Genomic DNA, 18,002 nt, shown 5'->3' on the forward strand with positions numbered 1-18,002 from the left:
AGCTATTAAAAAATGTGTGTGTGTTGGGACGCCTGGGTGGCGCAGTTGGTTGGACGACTGCCTCCGGCTCAGGGCGTGATCCTGGAGTCCCGGGATCGAGTCCCACATCAGGCTCCCAGCTCCATGGGGAGTCTGCTTCGCTCTCTGACCTTCTCCTCGCTCATTCTCTCTCTCACTGTCTCTCTCTCTCAAATAAATAAAATAAAATCTTTAAAAAAAAAAAATGTGTGTGTCAATATCCTGACGATGTGAGGATCTAACCTGGCCACCCCTCTCTTTTAAGCTAATTGATGTGTTCATCTCAGGTTTTCCCATGAGAGATTTTATGCTATCTGAAAACTAAGATTAATCAGGATTAATAATTTAATTTAATTATTTGAGGCAAAAATCAACATGTAGATCAATTACCTTATTTTGATGATTGATAGACATTTCCTACACCGTTAACAGGCCCAGGCAAATCAGGTATCTGTTTAAAGTTACAAACACACACCACCACAAATAAAGCTCTAAACAGTGAACTTAATTTGGCATGTCAAATAGAAAATGTAATCATAAAAATTCACAGTTGATATATTGATAAGATCTTGCAGGATTCCAAATTTGTGAAATCACATAGAATTTATACATATATATCGAAGTGTCTTATCTTGAGAGTAGTAAATGAAATCCTTTTACTGATAATGTATTTACCCATTTATCTTTGCAACTCCCACAGTTTCTCTTTTTTAAAGGGAATTGATGTGTTTGTGACAGTTCTACCCTCATTATAAATGATATCTTTTAGCATTAGAAAGTTCCCTTTACTGGGTGTGGTGAAAAAATAATGAATAATGTTTTTCTGAAAATAAATACATTGGGAAAAAAAAAAAAGAAGAAGAAAGTTCCCTTTATGTGATCTTTAATAATTTTTGGTTTGGATTCTACTTGACATTAGTACTGTAATCCCTTTCTTGTGGTTAATAAAACAAAATATTGCCTTTCTCCATTCTTAGGGTTAGCCTTCCTATATCACTATTTAAGGTGTATTTTGGTATATTTTGAATAGGACATATGATTAAGATGTTTAACCCTGTCATACATTTTGTTATAATTATGATGTGTATTATACTTGCTTTTTCTTCTTTATGAGGCATATATCCTTTGTCTTCTGTTTTTTAGCGCTTTTCATAATTAAAAAAAATGTTTATATTTTTGTGTTCTATCTTTATGCCCATGGCCCTCTATTTTGTTATCTTTTTACTCTCTAATTTGTGTATTTTACTTATTTAATTTTTTAAAAAGATTTTATTTATTTTAGTGAGAGAAAGAGAAAGGGAGGAAGGTGAGGGAAAGGGAGAGAGAAAAATTCAAGCAGACTCGTGCTGAGCACAGATCCTGATGTGGGGCTCAATCTCACAACCCTGAGATCATGACCTCAGCAGAAACCAAGAATCAAACGCAAAACCGATGGAGCCATCCAGGTGCCCCTGCTGTGTTTATTTGAATGGTATCCTTTATCTTTTACCTATACCTGAAGAAAAATACATAAGCTTCTTCTTCTTTTCTCTTTTCCTTTCTTTCCTCTTCCTGTATTTTTTAGTTTTGTTTTTTCTACATGCTTTACCACTCCCCATGTTCATCAGCGCCCCATGTTCTTATTTCCCTCCTTGATATCGTTAACATCATTCTGGTGCAGCATACCTGAACTCCCTTGCCCCTCTCTTCCTTCACTGAAATCATTGGGTTTATCAGTTTCCTATTGCTCCAGTAGCAAATTGCTACAAACTTAGTGACTAACAACAACACAAATTTATTCTCTTACAGTTCTGGAGATCAGAAATCTACAGCTGGTGCCATAGGTCTGAAATCAAGTATAGCTGATTCCTGCCAAAGGTTCCAGGGTAAAATCCATTCTTTGCCTGTTCCAGCTGCTAGACACGTGTTTCCTTGGCTCCTAGCTGCATCACTCCAATTTCTGCTTGCATCTTCACATTGCCTTCTCCCCACTCTGATCTCCTGACTCTCTCTTATAAGGAATCCCGTGATTACATCAGGCACATTTGGGTAATCTAAAATAATCCCCCCATCTCATTTGTGCAAAATCCTCGTTTTAGTTTAATCATATGTGCAAAATTCCTTTTGCCATATAGAGTAGCATTCATAGGTTCCAGAGATTAGGACATGGACATCTTTGGGGGCAGAGGTGTTATTCAGCCTACCACACTTGTAAAATTTGTACCTCCAACCTTAAAGATAACCAGTTCTTTATCTATACTGTGTCTCCACTAAAGTAATTGGATTTGGCTATGAAATAACAAGCGACAAAGCTGTTAAGCCTCACTTTCAATATAAGCTTACAAACCTCAAGAGAGCCCTAGAGACTAACCAACATCCTAATAATATCTCTATTTAATTCACTTCTCCACTCTAAAAGGTGACAACTTCAGTAATAATCCTTTAAAGCTTCTACTAATCCTTTCTATTTGTTATACTCAACAATGCCCTAAGCACTTATTTCATGGGAGAAAAAATAATAACCTATCAGAAGAAAATATCCACATTCTCCCACTGCCAAACTTACCTTCATGTGTTCCCCATATTACTTTGAATTCACTTCTGGGACAATGAATAGACAGCTAGTATTCCATTAAAGTTTTCCTATTTGTGCACCCATTTTACCTGAGAAATCTTTCTTGAAAATAGGTCCTCCTTCCTCTATTTGAACAGATTATTCCTCTCTGGATCATTTCTATAAGCTTTCAAACATGCTGTCATACCTTTCAATTGAAGAAAATGCTGCCTATGACTCCAAGCCACTTTAACTTGCATCACATCACCTAATATTCTCAAAGGAGTTATGTATACTCAATGTCACCATTTTTCTCCTCTATATTATTTTAACTCTGTTCCAATTAGACTTCTATTCCTATAAATCCAGCAAACACGTTTACATCAAGATTATTAAACATATACATTCCTAAATCCAATGGTCAGTTCTTAGTCTTCCTCTTACTTTGTACCTGTCAGCAACATTTACATATGTGACTCGTCCTTCTTCTTGAAATACATATATTTTTAGCTTGAGTGACAAAAAAATTGATCTAATTTGTTCTTGCTGTTCTAATGAGTCTTAAACCTTCTTTGCTAGATGCCTCATCCACTTCTCAAACTTAATGTTGGAGTGCTCCAAGACTTGTCTTTACATTCACTTTCCTCCTCTTGCTAGACTTTCTTTCTCGCTAAGCTTACCCATTCTTGTGGTTATAAGTATCTGCTGATGATACCCAAAACTTTCCCCTGAATTCCACTTGCATATTTATTTGCCTACTTGGTCTGCTCTTGGTAGTCTAGATGTACCTCGAATTTATTATATATAAACCGATCCTTTATTTCCCATGCTTTCATTCCCTCTTGGTAAAACCTGTTCATCCTAAGAAATTCATTCTCAATAAATGGCAACACTATTCAGTGAGTTACTATAGCCAAAGTCTTGCAAGATATTTTTGCTTTTCTCTCTTCTTTATAGTATACATCCAATTCAGTTATTGCTACCTCCAAATAGTTTATGAATCAGACCACTTCTGAACTAAGGTTGTGTAAAAGTGGCCTCTATATGTAAGTGCCACTGCTAATATATAAGACCAAGTTATTCATCCCTCAGACTGCTGCTTGTTCTCTTCAATTCATTGCCATGAAGTAACTAAAAAAAAAAAATTAACTAAGATTGTTTCAAAACTCTCTGAAACCCTTTTAAGTCTTCCATTGTGGGACGCCTGGGTGGCTCAGTTGGTTAAGCAGCTGCCTTCGGCTCAGGTCATGATCCCAGCGTCCTGGGATCGAGTCCCACGTCGGGCTCCTTGCTCGGCGGGGAGCCTGCTTCTCCCTCTGCCTCTGCCTGCCTCTCTGTCTGCCTGTGCTCGCTCTTTCTCCCTCTCTCTCTGACAAATAAATAAATAAAATCTTAAAAAAAAAAAAAGTCTTCCATTGTAATTAAAATAACAAATTTTCTACCCCGACATATCAGTCAATAAATGACCAGATTCTTGCCTACCTGTCTAACAACATCTGCCTCATTTCTTCCTTTCGTACTTTCTTCTAGTCACATTAATATCCTGGCATACAATAAGTTTGTTAATGGTAAACATAGAAAAGTCAGTCTCCAACATCTGCTTATGAATTTTGATTTAATCTTACTTAACCTTAGTAATTACATTGTACAAACTCTTTACCTTCATTTATTTTTATCTACTTTAAATTAAAAAAATAAAGAGGTATAGAGGTGCCCGGGTGGCTCAGTTGGTTAAGTGCCTTCGGCTTAGGTTATGGTCCCAGGGTCCTGGGATGGAGCCCCATGTTGGACTCCCTATTCAGCAGGGGGTCTGCTTCTCCCTCCCCTTCTGCCTGCTGTTGCTCCTCCTGCTTGTACTCTACCTCTCTGTCAAATAAATAAATAAAATCTTAAAAATTAATAAATGAAGAGGTATAGTAAAGTCTCCCACAATTATTTCTGTGCATTAATCCTATAATATTTTGCTTAATATGTTGATGTTTGATTATTCAGGACAAAGGGTTAGTGATTTTTCCAAATTCTTGTAACATCTATGACAATGTAAATGGAGTTTTTTTATCATATTTAATTTTGTTTCCTTGAATTGTATTCAGTCGTACATAATGTCTGAGTCCTTTTATATTTGGTTTCGCTTTTGTACTTAATATGCTTTTATCAATTTTTAATGTTTAATCTTTGTGTACCATTTTATATGGATTCCTCAAAGTTACTATGAGATTAAAACTTGTTATTTTACCTTACACATTATTTAACTTTTAAAAAAAGGGTTTAAAATTCATTTACATTTTTATAATTTTTATCTTCAGTCTTTCTCAATTTATTTTATGATCTTTGTGTCTTATGTTTCTTTACTTCTCTCCTTTAATTCTTTTCTCTTACTCTGTAGGCCAAATTTGTTACCCTATCCTATAACTTGGGGTCTCCCAATCACAGGGGGATCACCAAATGTGGGGCAATCTGATTGGGTGAAGAACAGCAGCACAGGCAGTGAAAGAATTCAGTCAAGATAGAAAAAAGGAGATAAAAGTTTACTGAATACACCACCAGGGGGCAGTGAACAGGGTAGTAAGGGAAATACTGCTACAAGGTAGTGGAGGCTGGGGGAGCTGTAGTTTAGGGGAAGGCAAGGAGTATGAGAACTATGGAATTTTCCTTTTTTGGTGCCTGTGTTGGGGTGTAAATAACCCATTGGTCAGTTAGGTCAGTAAATAACCCAAATATGGATATTTTTAGGTGGGTCACATAATAGGTTTGTTTCTGTTCAGCCAGGGGGCCACTGTGTGCCCTTTTACCTTACTCAGGTCTCCTTTGTTCAAGCTGATTGCATAAAAGTCGCAACTACATATAAGACTATGAACAACCAGATTATCACTCACTCTAGCTTCATCTTCATTTCCTTCTTTGCTCTTTTTATGTTGTTTTTGCCTTCATATTGCTTATATATACTGTTGTGGAAGGAAGATGTCCTGTTTCTAATTTAGGAGATTCATCATAATATTATTTAGCCAATTATTTTTCCAAAAAACACATTTCATATTTTTTCATATTTTTTCAAAACATTAAAAATTTCACCTTTCAAGTTACCTCCATGTGGTTAAGGAATTAGAAGAAAGCAACACAGCAAAGTTCCCATTCTTTTACTTTAAGACTAAGCTCTCAGTTTGAATACATTTTCAAGTAATTTTTTAAACAGCTAGTATATTTTATATGTTCTTGCATTTCTGAGAATATCTGTTGCATTCACATGAAAGACAAGTTTTCTGTGTAAAATAATTTCAGGACAAAATTATACACGCATTCCATGATTTTCTGTCATTAGTTTTTTTTGTTTGTTTTAAGATTTTATCTATTTGACAGAGAGAGATCACAAGTAGGCAGAGAGGCAGGTAGAGAGAGGGGAAAGCAGGCTCCCTGCTGAGTAGAGAACCTGATGCAGGGTTTGATCCCAGGACCCTGAGATCATGACCTGAGCTGGAGGCAGGGGTTTAACCCACTGAGCCACCCAGGTGCCCCTGGTCATTAGCTTAAAAGAAGGATGTATGAGCTTTTCCCACATTCACCTGGCCCTAGGACTGGACTCCAGGGCAGTGTAGCTCCAGGAATTGCGTCAGCCAAAGTCATGGCCAGACAGGCTTTTAGAATGTTTCTTACCCTCTTTGACCACATTTAATGGAAAGGGATGCAGCCAAAACTGTAACCAAATGAAGCATTATGCTTCCAGAAAAATCTCAAGGAAAAGTATTGCAAGCAACAACAGTAAAAGCTGGAGGATCTGGCCCTAAAGGAAAGGGTGGAGAAATTCAACCAGTTAGTGTGAAAGCTGGAAATAAAGTTTCCTCTGAATATGGAGGAACCAAAGTAGTTCTAGATGGCATGGATTATTTCTTATTTAGAGACCGTGACATTTTCAGGAAGTATATAGACTGAAATAAATCATTACTGAAATGGCATGAAGTGAACCTGACTATTTCAGTGAAGTTGTGAAATATTTCATGTAAATAATTTTCAAGTCTTTTTTAATAAACCAATGGTATCCAAACTAAAATAAAAATAAAAATAAAGAGAGGATATGTGAGACCAATCTAACTTCTACCTTCAGTAATTTTTTTTTCACTCTAAAGCCAATGAATTTTATTCTCTACCCTTATAATCCAAATATTTGTCAAACATATCTCCTTCGTGGCTCTCTTTTCACTGATTTTTGCCTAGAGCAAGGTGAGCTTTTCAATCTTGATGGTCAGATCTTTCTTCAGCTTGTGATTACTTTCTTTAATTCTGGGTATTATCATTTCCTCTGTTCAATTTTATGGTTCTCAAGTACATAGTTATTTTAAAAAATGAATCAAGAAGCTTTTCTCTCCATATTGATCATATTCTTTGTCATTGTTTTTTCTCTTCAGCCTTTTCTGCTGCATCTAAGAGTGTCTCTCAAGTTTGGTCTTTGCAACTCTGATGCTTCGTAGTAACAATTCTTTCCTTAGAGTCATCATTGTGGATTTTCATTTTGCTGCTACATTTTTATTTTTTTATCCTTTCTCGGGTCATCCACTTCTCAATTTAATCTCATGACATTTTTATTTCTGAATTTACTCTTCTCATGACTTTTTCCTATTTCATAGCTGGAATGGCTGTAGACAGTGGATAATAAGTGTATTTTCTGAGATTTTCTTCAGGTTTCTTCAAAAAATATTGAAACTATGTCTTCCTCTTTCATATACATGATTTTCCCTTTATCTGGTTCAGCAGTATTGTATTATAGCTATAAATTGTGTATGTATATATCTACAGACACATACATTTACATATATATCCTCCTTCTATTCTTCTTGCTCCTTTTCTTTCTCTTCTTCCCCTCTTAACTCATTCTCAAGGGAGTTAGATCAATTTATATTTTGTGTTTAAGCTCAAGTGGGGTATATAGTTGGTCTTCATCCTTTTAGCTATCCATTTGGGTGCTGACAAACTTTCAGTTCAATACTTGCTTTTTGATATTCATCTGGTTCTCTTCTGCTGAATTTATAAGTAACTCATCTTACTGCATTTTGATACTTTGAGCTGAGTACCTGAAAACATATAATGTCTAAAATACTTTGCTCCTCTGGTTCAATATGTTCCACTACCAGAGCTTGCTTGGGAGAATTTAACCTCTCATAAAGAAGCACAATCCTGATAGCTCTTCTCTACCTAAGGCCTTATGGTGTTCTGGATGTTATCGAATTTGAAGGACTATTTAAAAAAAAAAAAAAAAAGGCACTGAAAGGGGAAACTTGTGAAAGACAGAAGCACTCAGGCCCAACAAAAATATGATAATAGCACAGTAAAATTATGGTTGTCCAAATCTGTATTTGGTATAGCTTGAAGTAAACAGTCACCCCAGATATCTCCATCAAAATGGGCACTTTTTAGAAATTAAGATTGGGTTCCGGTAGAAATTTTCCTCATTCTGTTTCATGGTTTTTGTATATCCATTCCCCTAAGCCTTTAGTGGATTTATGAAACATTTGACTTATTCCAGATTCAGCTAGACATGGTTTTCACACTGTTATGCTAGATCCATTAGGGAGTAGTCACATATGGTTAATGTATAAGCATGTAGTGGTCACATGAAAACTACGCCCATCTGAAATTTCAGAAACCATAAGTTAGCATAGTATTAAGTTAGAGAAGAAAAAATACTATGCTGACCACCATTTATTCAGTTCTTACTATGTGACAATTCACTCAGTCATTCATTTCTCAGTAGTTTGCTGAGAAACTATTTTATGCCAGACATTTTCTGTGCTAGGGAAATGATGGTGGATTTAAAAATGCAATTCTTGGGGCGCCTGGGTGGCTCAGTCAGTTAAGAATCTGCCTTTGGCTCAGGTCATTGATCTTGGGGTCTTAGGAATGAGTTCCATGGTGGGTTCCCTGCTCAGTGGGGAGCCTGCTTCTCCCTCTTTCTCTGCTGCTCCCCCTGGTTGTCCTCTCTCATTCTAACTCTCCCTCAAATAAAAAAATGTATAAAATATTTTAAAAACTAAAATTCTTTACTGAGTTTATAGTACAGTATAGATAGTCATTAACCAAGTAATCATATTAATGAATTTTAAATTAGTAAAGTAAGTACTTTGAATAAATGTTTCATAAAGCACACCAAGGCATGAAATGTCGTGGCAGGTAGGGTCAGAAAATACATTCCTAAGGAAATTTCCCTTCAATCTGAAATTTGAAGCAAGAGTAGAGATTACCCAGATAAATAACAAGTAGAGTAGAAATACAACCAGAAGGAGTTGAATGTGCAAAGATCCCATAAGTACAAAGCATTGATCTAAGTGCTTACTTGCACAACTTTTTTAAAGCTAATTTTCAGTGTGGTAAAGTCACATTTTTCTTTTCCATTATAGGTATTTGGGCAGAAATTGGGAGTGACTATACTTTGGGCTGCTAAAATGAACACAAATTTTCAAGTCACATTTTTAATTTTAGTATAATTGTGCATAATATAGCAATGTCTTAAATACAGTTGAATGTCAATATCAGATAAACATTGCATATGCATCTATAATCCTTATCAGTGTTTTGCCTTTCAGAACAAGCACATATAGGTTTAATAATTTTTACATCATAAGGCAATTTTAGTTCTCCTGTTAGTTTTCTTTGGATGGTGGAAAACAAACTGATGTTAGGGAAAACTTATTTATAAAAGTAACTTAGTTTTAAGAAAATCTTTATCCCAGGCTTTCAGCCTAAAACTAGTATAGACAAACCCAAGTTAAAAAGATGTTTAATTCAACCAAACCTAAGTAACTTTACATTCCAATTCTATAGAGCCAATCAACCTGATAGTATGTAACCAGATCCCCAAACAAACTGGGTCACACCTTTCACAATTTAGTTTAACAAGTAATGTAGAATTTCAGTGATTAAAATTCACATGCCATACTCAGGTTAGCCTTTGCAAACACTGTACTCAGGGAAGTCATGACTGAGAATACCTAAACAAACTTAAATGGATTTTCATTGAATTCAATTTTTATGTTTTGAGGAGGGAATTAGTGAATTTAAAGTGAGGCCCCAGCATAGACAATAAGATTTAATGATGCAGAGCCCAAAACATAATTACTCTCAGCTACAGAGTAATAACGGATGTTCATCTACACAAATTCCTCTTAAAAAAAAAAAAAAAGAAAGAAAAGAAAGAGCAAAGTTGCACCAAAGAAAATCTTGTATATTTATCACATGTTGGTGCTCTTGGCCACAGCTTCCCTTATTTTATAAGGCTTTAGTTGTGTGTGTGTGTGTGCATGTGTGTGTGGGGAGGGGTATTGAGGGTGAGGAGTCAGCTACCATGACAATGGCTGTATCAACACACTTTGTGGACATGGTTGTTTCCAGTACTCAACTCTGACCCTCAACCATGTTGGGACTTGATGGCCAAGTCTAATCAGAGCTGCAGAACAGAGGCAGAAAATTAAGTTCAGAAGTCCAGAAATCTGATTTAAGTTCCATTTCATGATGTGTGCCTAGTGGTAAGAGTTAAGAAAAATTACTTTCCTCTCTGAATCTCAGTATCTCCTCTGTAATTTGGGGATAAAACTGGTATCTGCTCAATCTTTTTCATACAAATTTCATGAGCATCACATGAGATCACTGATGTGAAAGTACTTCGGTTGATGGCCATATGTTACACAATTACTTGTTTAATCATTAAATATGTATGGTCACCTCTACTCTACCTTTGACTCCTTGACTCTCTGAAATGTTTATGAATATTGTGAGGAAATGAAGAAACATGGTAAACCAGAACTGAGAAATGTTTTCCAGGTACACATCAGTAAATCAAATAATATTTCTAATTTCTAGACTTACTCAGGCTTGGCATACATTTTATATGGTAACATCTTAACTGAAAAAGAATGCTGAAAACCTCTTTGGAATGCTTATTTTTTTTTTTAATTTTCTATTCAAGACTACATATATAAAATGGTTATTGCCATCCTGTTGGTGGAATCATTTAAATATGCATTATCTATTTTATATTCATAATTAAAGTTTTCTGGATCTAACATATATTAGGGATGCATTTCTCTACACTTAGAAATGGTATATTTTTAAGGAATTTATTCTCTTTTTTTAATTATTATTCAACATATAATCTATCAACCACAGACACTTTGATTAGCAGTAGAAGTTCACTCTGGTCCAAGCCATTCATCATCTCTTGGCTTGAGTATTGCAATCACCTCTTAGTCTCCCTGTCTCCTTTGCCCCTTTCAGTCCATCATCAACATGGCAGTCAGAGTGGTATTTTAAACACAAAAGTCAGATCATATAATTCTTCTTTTTAAAACTCTGCAATGTCCTCTCTTTCATCACCTTACTGTCTTGCTCCAGCCATCCCAGCCTTCTCACTGTTCCTGGAAGATGCCAGTTATGATCTTGATGTAGGGTCTTTGTATTGCCTATTCCTCTGACTGTTAATACTCCTCTCCCAGATAATTACTTTGTTGACTTTTTTCTCACCTTAAACTTTCACTTAACTGGGGCCTATCCTGATCATATTAATATTGGAATATACTCCCTCCCACTACTGTCATAGCTCCCATCAACTTTATTCACTCTCTGTTTTTCCATGCCATTTTATTACCTTCTAACATATCTATTATTAAATTATAGCTAATTTTTGTATTGTCTGTCTCCTACTACTAGAATGAGAGTTTCAGGATGGAAGGTGTGTTTGCTTTGTTTACTGATATGTCCCAAATGCCTATAACTGTGCCTGGCATAGAAGAGCCACTCATTAGATTCCCTGACCCTAAAATATGTTCTGCTTAAGAAAGGCATGAAGTGTGGGAAGTTTAGTCTGTGAGAAACCCGTTCTGCCTGGTTCAGAGCATGTCCTTTCCAGGTGCTCAAGTTTGCTTCTGTTCGGTTTTGAAGCGTTTTTACTGGCCTGGGACCAATTTTGTATAATTTCTCAGCTTGCAGGTTGCTGAACAGTATGTATAATATAGATTTCACCCCAAACCTACAGCAAGTTAGGTCTATGGTTTTAAATAATTAGAGATGACTAAATATATATATATATGTATTTTTTTTTTACCTGTGAGTTAGTTAAGACACAAGTGTTCTTTTTGTCTTTCTGTGCCAGCAAACACAATTTGTAGTCCAACGTTTTGCCAAGTTTATAACCACTCATAGCTTAAGTTTAACTAATCACCACCTCCCAAGGCCACAGCCTCATTTTGTCTTTCTAGGCATTGAAATCTAGACTTCAGTGTTGTGGATTAAGAACCCCAGCTCCAACACATTTTCCTTCCCATGGAGGTGCAAAATCAGTTTGATATTCCTGCTCTCTTTCATAGGTCTATTCCCATTTTAGACTGTGTATATACTGCTTCCCTTTCTGTGGGCACATCTATTTATTTAAAATGTTGTATTTTTCCAATATTCTATTTATTTCTTCTGTATTTGTATAGGCTTTCCCCTCAAGTTCATGAACTTCCACATTGTTGGAAATTGAAGTCCTGAGTGTATGTTTCAGCAAGGAATAAAGTTTTTATATAACCATATATAAGAAAACTTGTACAAAAAAATTCAGTCTTCTAGTGAGTAAGGGACAGGCAGGACTAGGTAGGGAGAGATAGATAGGGGACTATTGATCAGGCTCACAGAAATCCCAAAAATGTGAAGGTGTGGGCAAACCAGAGATAAGGGAACAAACTGGACCACCCTTCCCTAGCCATGTGGGGTGGGTGACTTTTTTTATGATAATCACCTGTGACCAAACAAGGAATAACCAGATCCTTAAAAAGGAAGTAAGCCATTTAAGGTGTTAACACTAGTCCTTGCTCTAGGGCAGCAGAGAAAGGCTAAAAGGATTTAAGTTCCCTGGTTAGCTTTCTATAAAAGACCAACCCTAAAGGCCCTCAGTGGCAACCCTGTGGGGATCCCTCTCACTTTTGAGAGCTTTTTGTGTATCTTCACTCACTAAACTTCTATGGCTTTATTCACTCTCCTTTGTCCGTGAGAGTCATTCTTCGGCTCTGTGAGACAAGAACCTACCTCCCCTGCTGCATTAGGAGTTCCATTGTTCCATTTTTATTTATTTGACACACACACAGAGAGAAAGAGAGAGAGAGAGAGAGCATGCACAGGCAGGGAGAGCAGCAGGCAGAGGAAGAGAATGAAGCAGGCTCCCTGCTGAGCAGATCCTGAGAGACCTGGAGATCCTGGGATCAAGACCTGAGCTAAAGTTGACACTTAACCAGCTGAGCCACCCAGGCACCCCTAGGAGTTCCATTTGATGAAGGAGTGAAACAACTAAATAAACAACTGCAATTAAATGTGGCAAGTGCTAGGAAGTGCTCTGATGGCACTGTTAAATATAGAGAGGGCAATGTCTATAAGCGAAGGCTTTATGGGGAGTTGAATCTTCAGGCAGGAAAAGAAAGAGGATGGATACTGCAGACCAAGATGAATGAAAATATTCAAAGAAATGTAAGTAATTAATGGTGGCTGAAACACAGTGTAAATCTGGAAGAGTAATTGAAGGTAAAGCTGAAGAGAATAGTTAACGCTAAATTATGAAGACAGTTCTGCCATGCTGATGAGTCTAAATTGTAATATTTCAATCAGGTTAATGACACCAGCAGATGTGGATGGTATAAAGCATATTATAACAACAATCAGTGTGAAAGGTGGATTGAGAATGAAGGGATTAGGGAGCCATTATAGTAAAACAAGTGATAAAATGATGAAGACCTAACCTAAAGCATTGGGAAAGTGATTGGAGGAGAATGGACATAGTTAAGCGATAATTAGGGGTGATACAAGCAACTGCATAAAACTGTAAAATCACTTTCAGGTTTTTGGTTGAGCACCTGAGTGTTTATGTTAATTACCAAGACAGAAACTGCAGTAGGCATAGATTTGGTGTAAAGATAATATGCCCATCTTCAGAAAAGTTAAATGTGAAATGCATGAGAGACCTTTAGACAAAGATGCCCTCCCCTCATCACACAAACAAGGCAAATATTCAAACATACTTCTTTCACTGAACGTATTTGTTTGGAATTCTGCCACTTGAATATCACAATAGGTAGTTTCATTTTACCTGGTACCCTGGGAAAATCAGGCCTTCAACCAGGGTTACTTCCCTGGTTCTCAGTTCAAAAGATATTTGGAAAATGTCTAAGCAGAGTTAAGAGAGAAAAGCACCTTCCACAGACTAGATTTCACTAGGTCTTTGTGTAGTCCATGAATCTGCATTTTTTCTTTTTTTTTTTAATATTTATTTATTTATTTGACAGAGAGAGATCACAAATAGGCAGAGAGGCATTTTTTAACAGCTATCTTAGTTGATTATCACACAGTTACTCCACTGAATGTCCATTGAAAAACACCTGCTAGGACCCTTCTCTTCTCAAAATGAGACCTATGACCTCAATTCCTTGGTATATTCCTTAATTTGAATGCCAATCAATGTCATAATAGCAGCAGAAAGTCAATGTTTTTGCTGTTGATGTGATCTTTTGGCAGGAATTCTACATAGAAATTGTATTACAAAATTTGACTAAACAGTGAATAAGTAGCCAGAGCCAATATGAGTGTCAGACAGTAAGTTTTATACAATCTATAAAACTGATCCAAATAAATAACCTAATTTAAAAATCACTGGTGTCATATATCGACTTGTCATATCACCAATAAAGCATCAACTGCTGGTCATTTCTAGGTTACAGTCTGGGTATCAGATAGTGAAACCTGTCAAATGTGCAGTGGTGAGAGGAAAGAGAATTTTCTCTGAAAGAAATCATCAGTATAAAAAGCTATGGTGTCAGAACAATGAAATATCCACATACAAAAACAAAAGAATATAGAGACAGACTTTACACCTTTCACAAAAATTAACTGGAGAGAGATTATAGGTCTAAATATAAAATGCAAAACTACAAAATTTCTAAAAGATAACACAGGAGATATCTAGGTGACCTAGAGTTTGATAATGTTTTAGATACAATACCAAAAGGATAATCCATGAAATTAAAAATGGATACATTGGGCTTGACTAAAATTAAAAACTTTTCTGTGAAAAACACTGTTAAAGAATGAGAAGACAAACCACAGTGAAAATATTCACAAAACATCCATCTGATAAAGGACTAGTATCCAAAATATATAAAAAACCCTTAAAATTCAACAATAAGAAAATAATTTAAAAATGATCAAAAGAGATGAACAGACATCTTACCAAAGAAGACATAAAAATGGCAAATAAAATTTAAAAAGACGCCAAACATCATGTATCATTATGGAAATGCAAATTAAAATAGTAATGAGGTACTAGCATATACCTCTGAGAATGGCTAAAATCTACAACACTGACAACATCAAATGCTAGCAAAGATATGGAGCCATAGGAACTTTCATTCATTGTCGGTGGGAATGCAAAATGTACAGCCAGTTTAGAAGATAGTTTGGCCATTTTTAAAAAAAGATTTCATTTATTCATTTGGGAGAGAGAAACATGAGAGTGGTGGGGAGGGCAGAAGGAGAGGGAGAAGCAGACTCTCTGCTTAGTGGGGAGCCCAAAGTAGTGCTCCATTCCAGGACCCTGGGATCATGACATGAGCTTAAGGCAGCCACTTAACTGACTGAGCCACCCAGGTGCCTCAGTTTGGCCATTTATTATAAAGCTAAACGTACTGTTATCACATGTTCCTTGACCCTTATCCAAATAAGTTGAAAACTTACATCTAAAGAAAAACCTGCACATGAAGGTTTTTAGCAGCTTTATTTGTAATTGCTAAACTTGGAAGCAACCAGGATGTCCTTCAATGTGTAAATGGATAAACAAACTATGATACATCCATAGAATATTCTTCAGCTAAGATATCAACCCATGAAAAGACATGGAAGAATCTTAAATAATATCACTAAGTAAAAGAAGCCTATCAGAAAGGGAAGCACACTGTATTATTTCAATTCTTTGAACAATACATTCTGGAAAATTTAAAATTATGGAGACAGTGGTTAGAGGGAAGGAGGGATTTTAGGGCAGTAAAACTACTCTATATAATACTATAATGGAGGATACAGGTCATTATACATTTGTCAACACCCATAAGATATTTGAGAATGAACCCTAATGTAAACTATGGACTTTAATTTTAAAAATTGTATTAATATTGGTTCATCAACTATAACAAATATACAGTATTAGTGCAAAATAATAATAATAATAGAGGAGATTGGGGAGGAGGCATTTGAGAGGGTATATAGGAACTCTCTGTATTCTGTGCTCCAGTTTTCTATAAAACCTCAGACTGTATTAATAATAATAAAAAAAAGAGACCAATGAAGACATACAAATGGCTATCAGACAAATGAAAAAATGTTCATCATCACTAGCCATCAGGGAGATTCAAATTAAAACCACATTGAGATACCACCTTACACCAGTTAGAATGGCCAAAATCAGCAAGACAGGAAACAACATGTGTTGGAGAGGATGTGGAGAGAGGGGAACCCTCTTACACTGTTAGTGGGAATGCAAGTTGGTGCAGCCACTTTGGAAAACAGTGTGGAGATTCCTCAAGAAATTAAAAATAGAGCTTCCCTATGACCCTGAAATTGCACTACTGGATATTTACCCCAAAGATACAGATGTAGTGAAAAGAAGGGCCATCTGTACCCCAATGTTTATAGCAGCAATGGCCACGGTCACCAAATTGTGGAAAGAACCAAGATTCCCTTCAACGGATGAATGGATAAGGAAGATATGGTCCATATACACTATGGAGTATTATGCCTCCATCAGAAAGGATGAATACCCAACTTTCGTAGCAACATGGACAGGACTGCAAGAGATTATGCTGAGTGAAATAAGTCAAGCAGAGAGGGTCAATTATCATATGGTTTCACTTATTTGTGGAGCATAACAAATAGCATGGAGGACAAGGGGAGAAGGAGAGGAGAAGGGAGTTGAGGGAAATTGGAAGGGGAGGTGAACCATGAGAGACTATGGACTCTGAAAAACAATCTGAGAGTTTTGAAGGGGCGGGGGGGGTGGGAGGTTGGGGAAACCAGGTGGTGGGTATTAGAGAGGGCATGGATTGCATGGAGTACTGGGTGTGGTGCAAAAACAATGAATACTGTTACACTGAAAAGAAATTTAAAAAAAAAAAGAAAAAAAAATTGGGAACCAATAAACTTCAGTGCTAATCTTAAAAAAAAGAGAGAGAGAGAGAGAGAGAGAAAGCATCTATACCTGGAATGCTATACTCACTTGATGCATTAAAGTATTACTCTTTTAATATCTTATTATTTTGGTTAATAAGTAGTGGGATTATGTTCTACAAATATATAAAGTTTGGAGTGGAAGGGATTCGTAAAATGCTAACAGTTATGAGGTAGAGATTAGAAAAGTTCTATGCATTTTAGCAGAGACTTCTTTAGAGGACAGAAAATGGATTTGCGGACAACCCAACTTTTACACCTCAAAACTTTCCCTGTTATTCTTTTTTAATACACCTGATCTGACTTCACAATCATTAGGGGGTTTCTGAAGAGGAGCCAATACTTAAGAAACCAATACTTAAGAAACTCACTACTCCCTACCTCAGTTCTGAAAAAAAAAAAAAAAATGAGACTTAAGACAAAGGAAGAAAATTCTCAAAATACAATCTTTCTTCCTAATACAATAGAGAGTTCAAGTGTATAGCTTAGGTGAAAAACCAATGGGCTTCCTAATCACAGATGAGGCCATTTTAGCCACTGAAACAGCAGCACTGAGTCTAGCTGTCCCCATCCAGTACAAGAAAGGGTGGGTAGGTCGATGTATCCTGTGGGCAGCCCATTCCTAATTGCAAAAGAACCTGAACAGAACAACATCAGTTTAATATTCCTGAGTTAACAAACCTTATAGTGATTTCAGTGCCTCTGTAGAAGGCAGAGAGGAGCTAGGACTGTTAAATTAATAGGGATCCCTTCACATTGAAGGAATCAAGAACAGGGAAGAAGCATTCACTCCCTCTCAATAATTATATTGTGAGATAGGTAATATCATGTCCATATATAAATTTTGAAAATGTGTTTTGATGCCTTTTACAAATTTGTGGATTCATGAAGATCTCAGTTTTTTAAAATGTTAAAGATCATCTGCACGAATAGGAAAATGATTCCAACAATTGTGCCAATCATAATACAGAGGGCAAAGCTGAAACACTATCTTGAGGAAAAATGGGAGGCTGAACCTGGGCTCAGCAATAAAGCTGTAGTGGTTCATAAGGCAATTCTGTCTCTGCTGAGTGGGTTCGAGGCTGCTGACTAAAGGCTTCAAGGTTAGAATTCTAATACATAATTTACCAGGTAAGAAATCTAACCTAGGTACTAAAACCTATATTTAGCTCTGTAAAAGCAAAAAATGTTCATCGGGAGAAAAATACTTCGCAGTTTTTATTAAAAT

The 18,002-nt window shown here is 36.3% G+C and overlaps 1 pseudogene; it reads left to right on the forward strand.

Moving 5' to 3' along the window:
* Positions 1–6,170: 6,170 nt before the first annotated feature.
* On the forward strand, positions 6,171–6,478 carry LOC122893930 (annotated as a pseudogene).
* The last annotated feature ends 11,524 nt before the right edge of the window (positions 6,479–18,002 follow it).

The sequence above is a fragment of the Neovison vison genome, chromosome 13 (assembly GCF_020171115.1).
Source record: "Neovison vison isolate M4711 chromosome 13, ASM_NN_V1, whole genome shotgun sequence".
NCBI classification, from domain to species: domain Eukaryota; kingdom Metazoa; phylum Chordata; class Mammalia; order Carnivora; family Mustelidae; genus Neogale; species Neogale vison.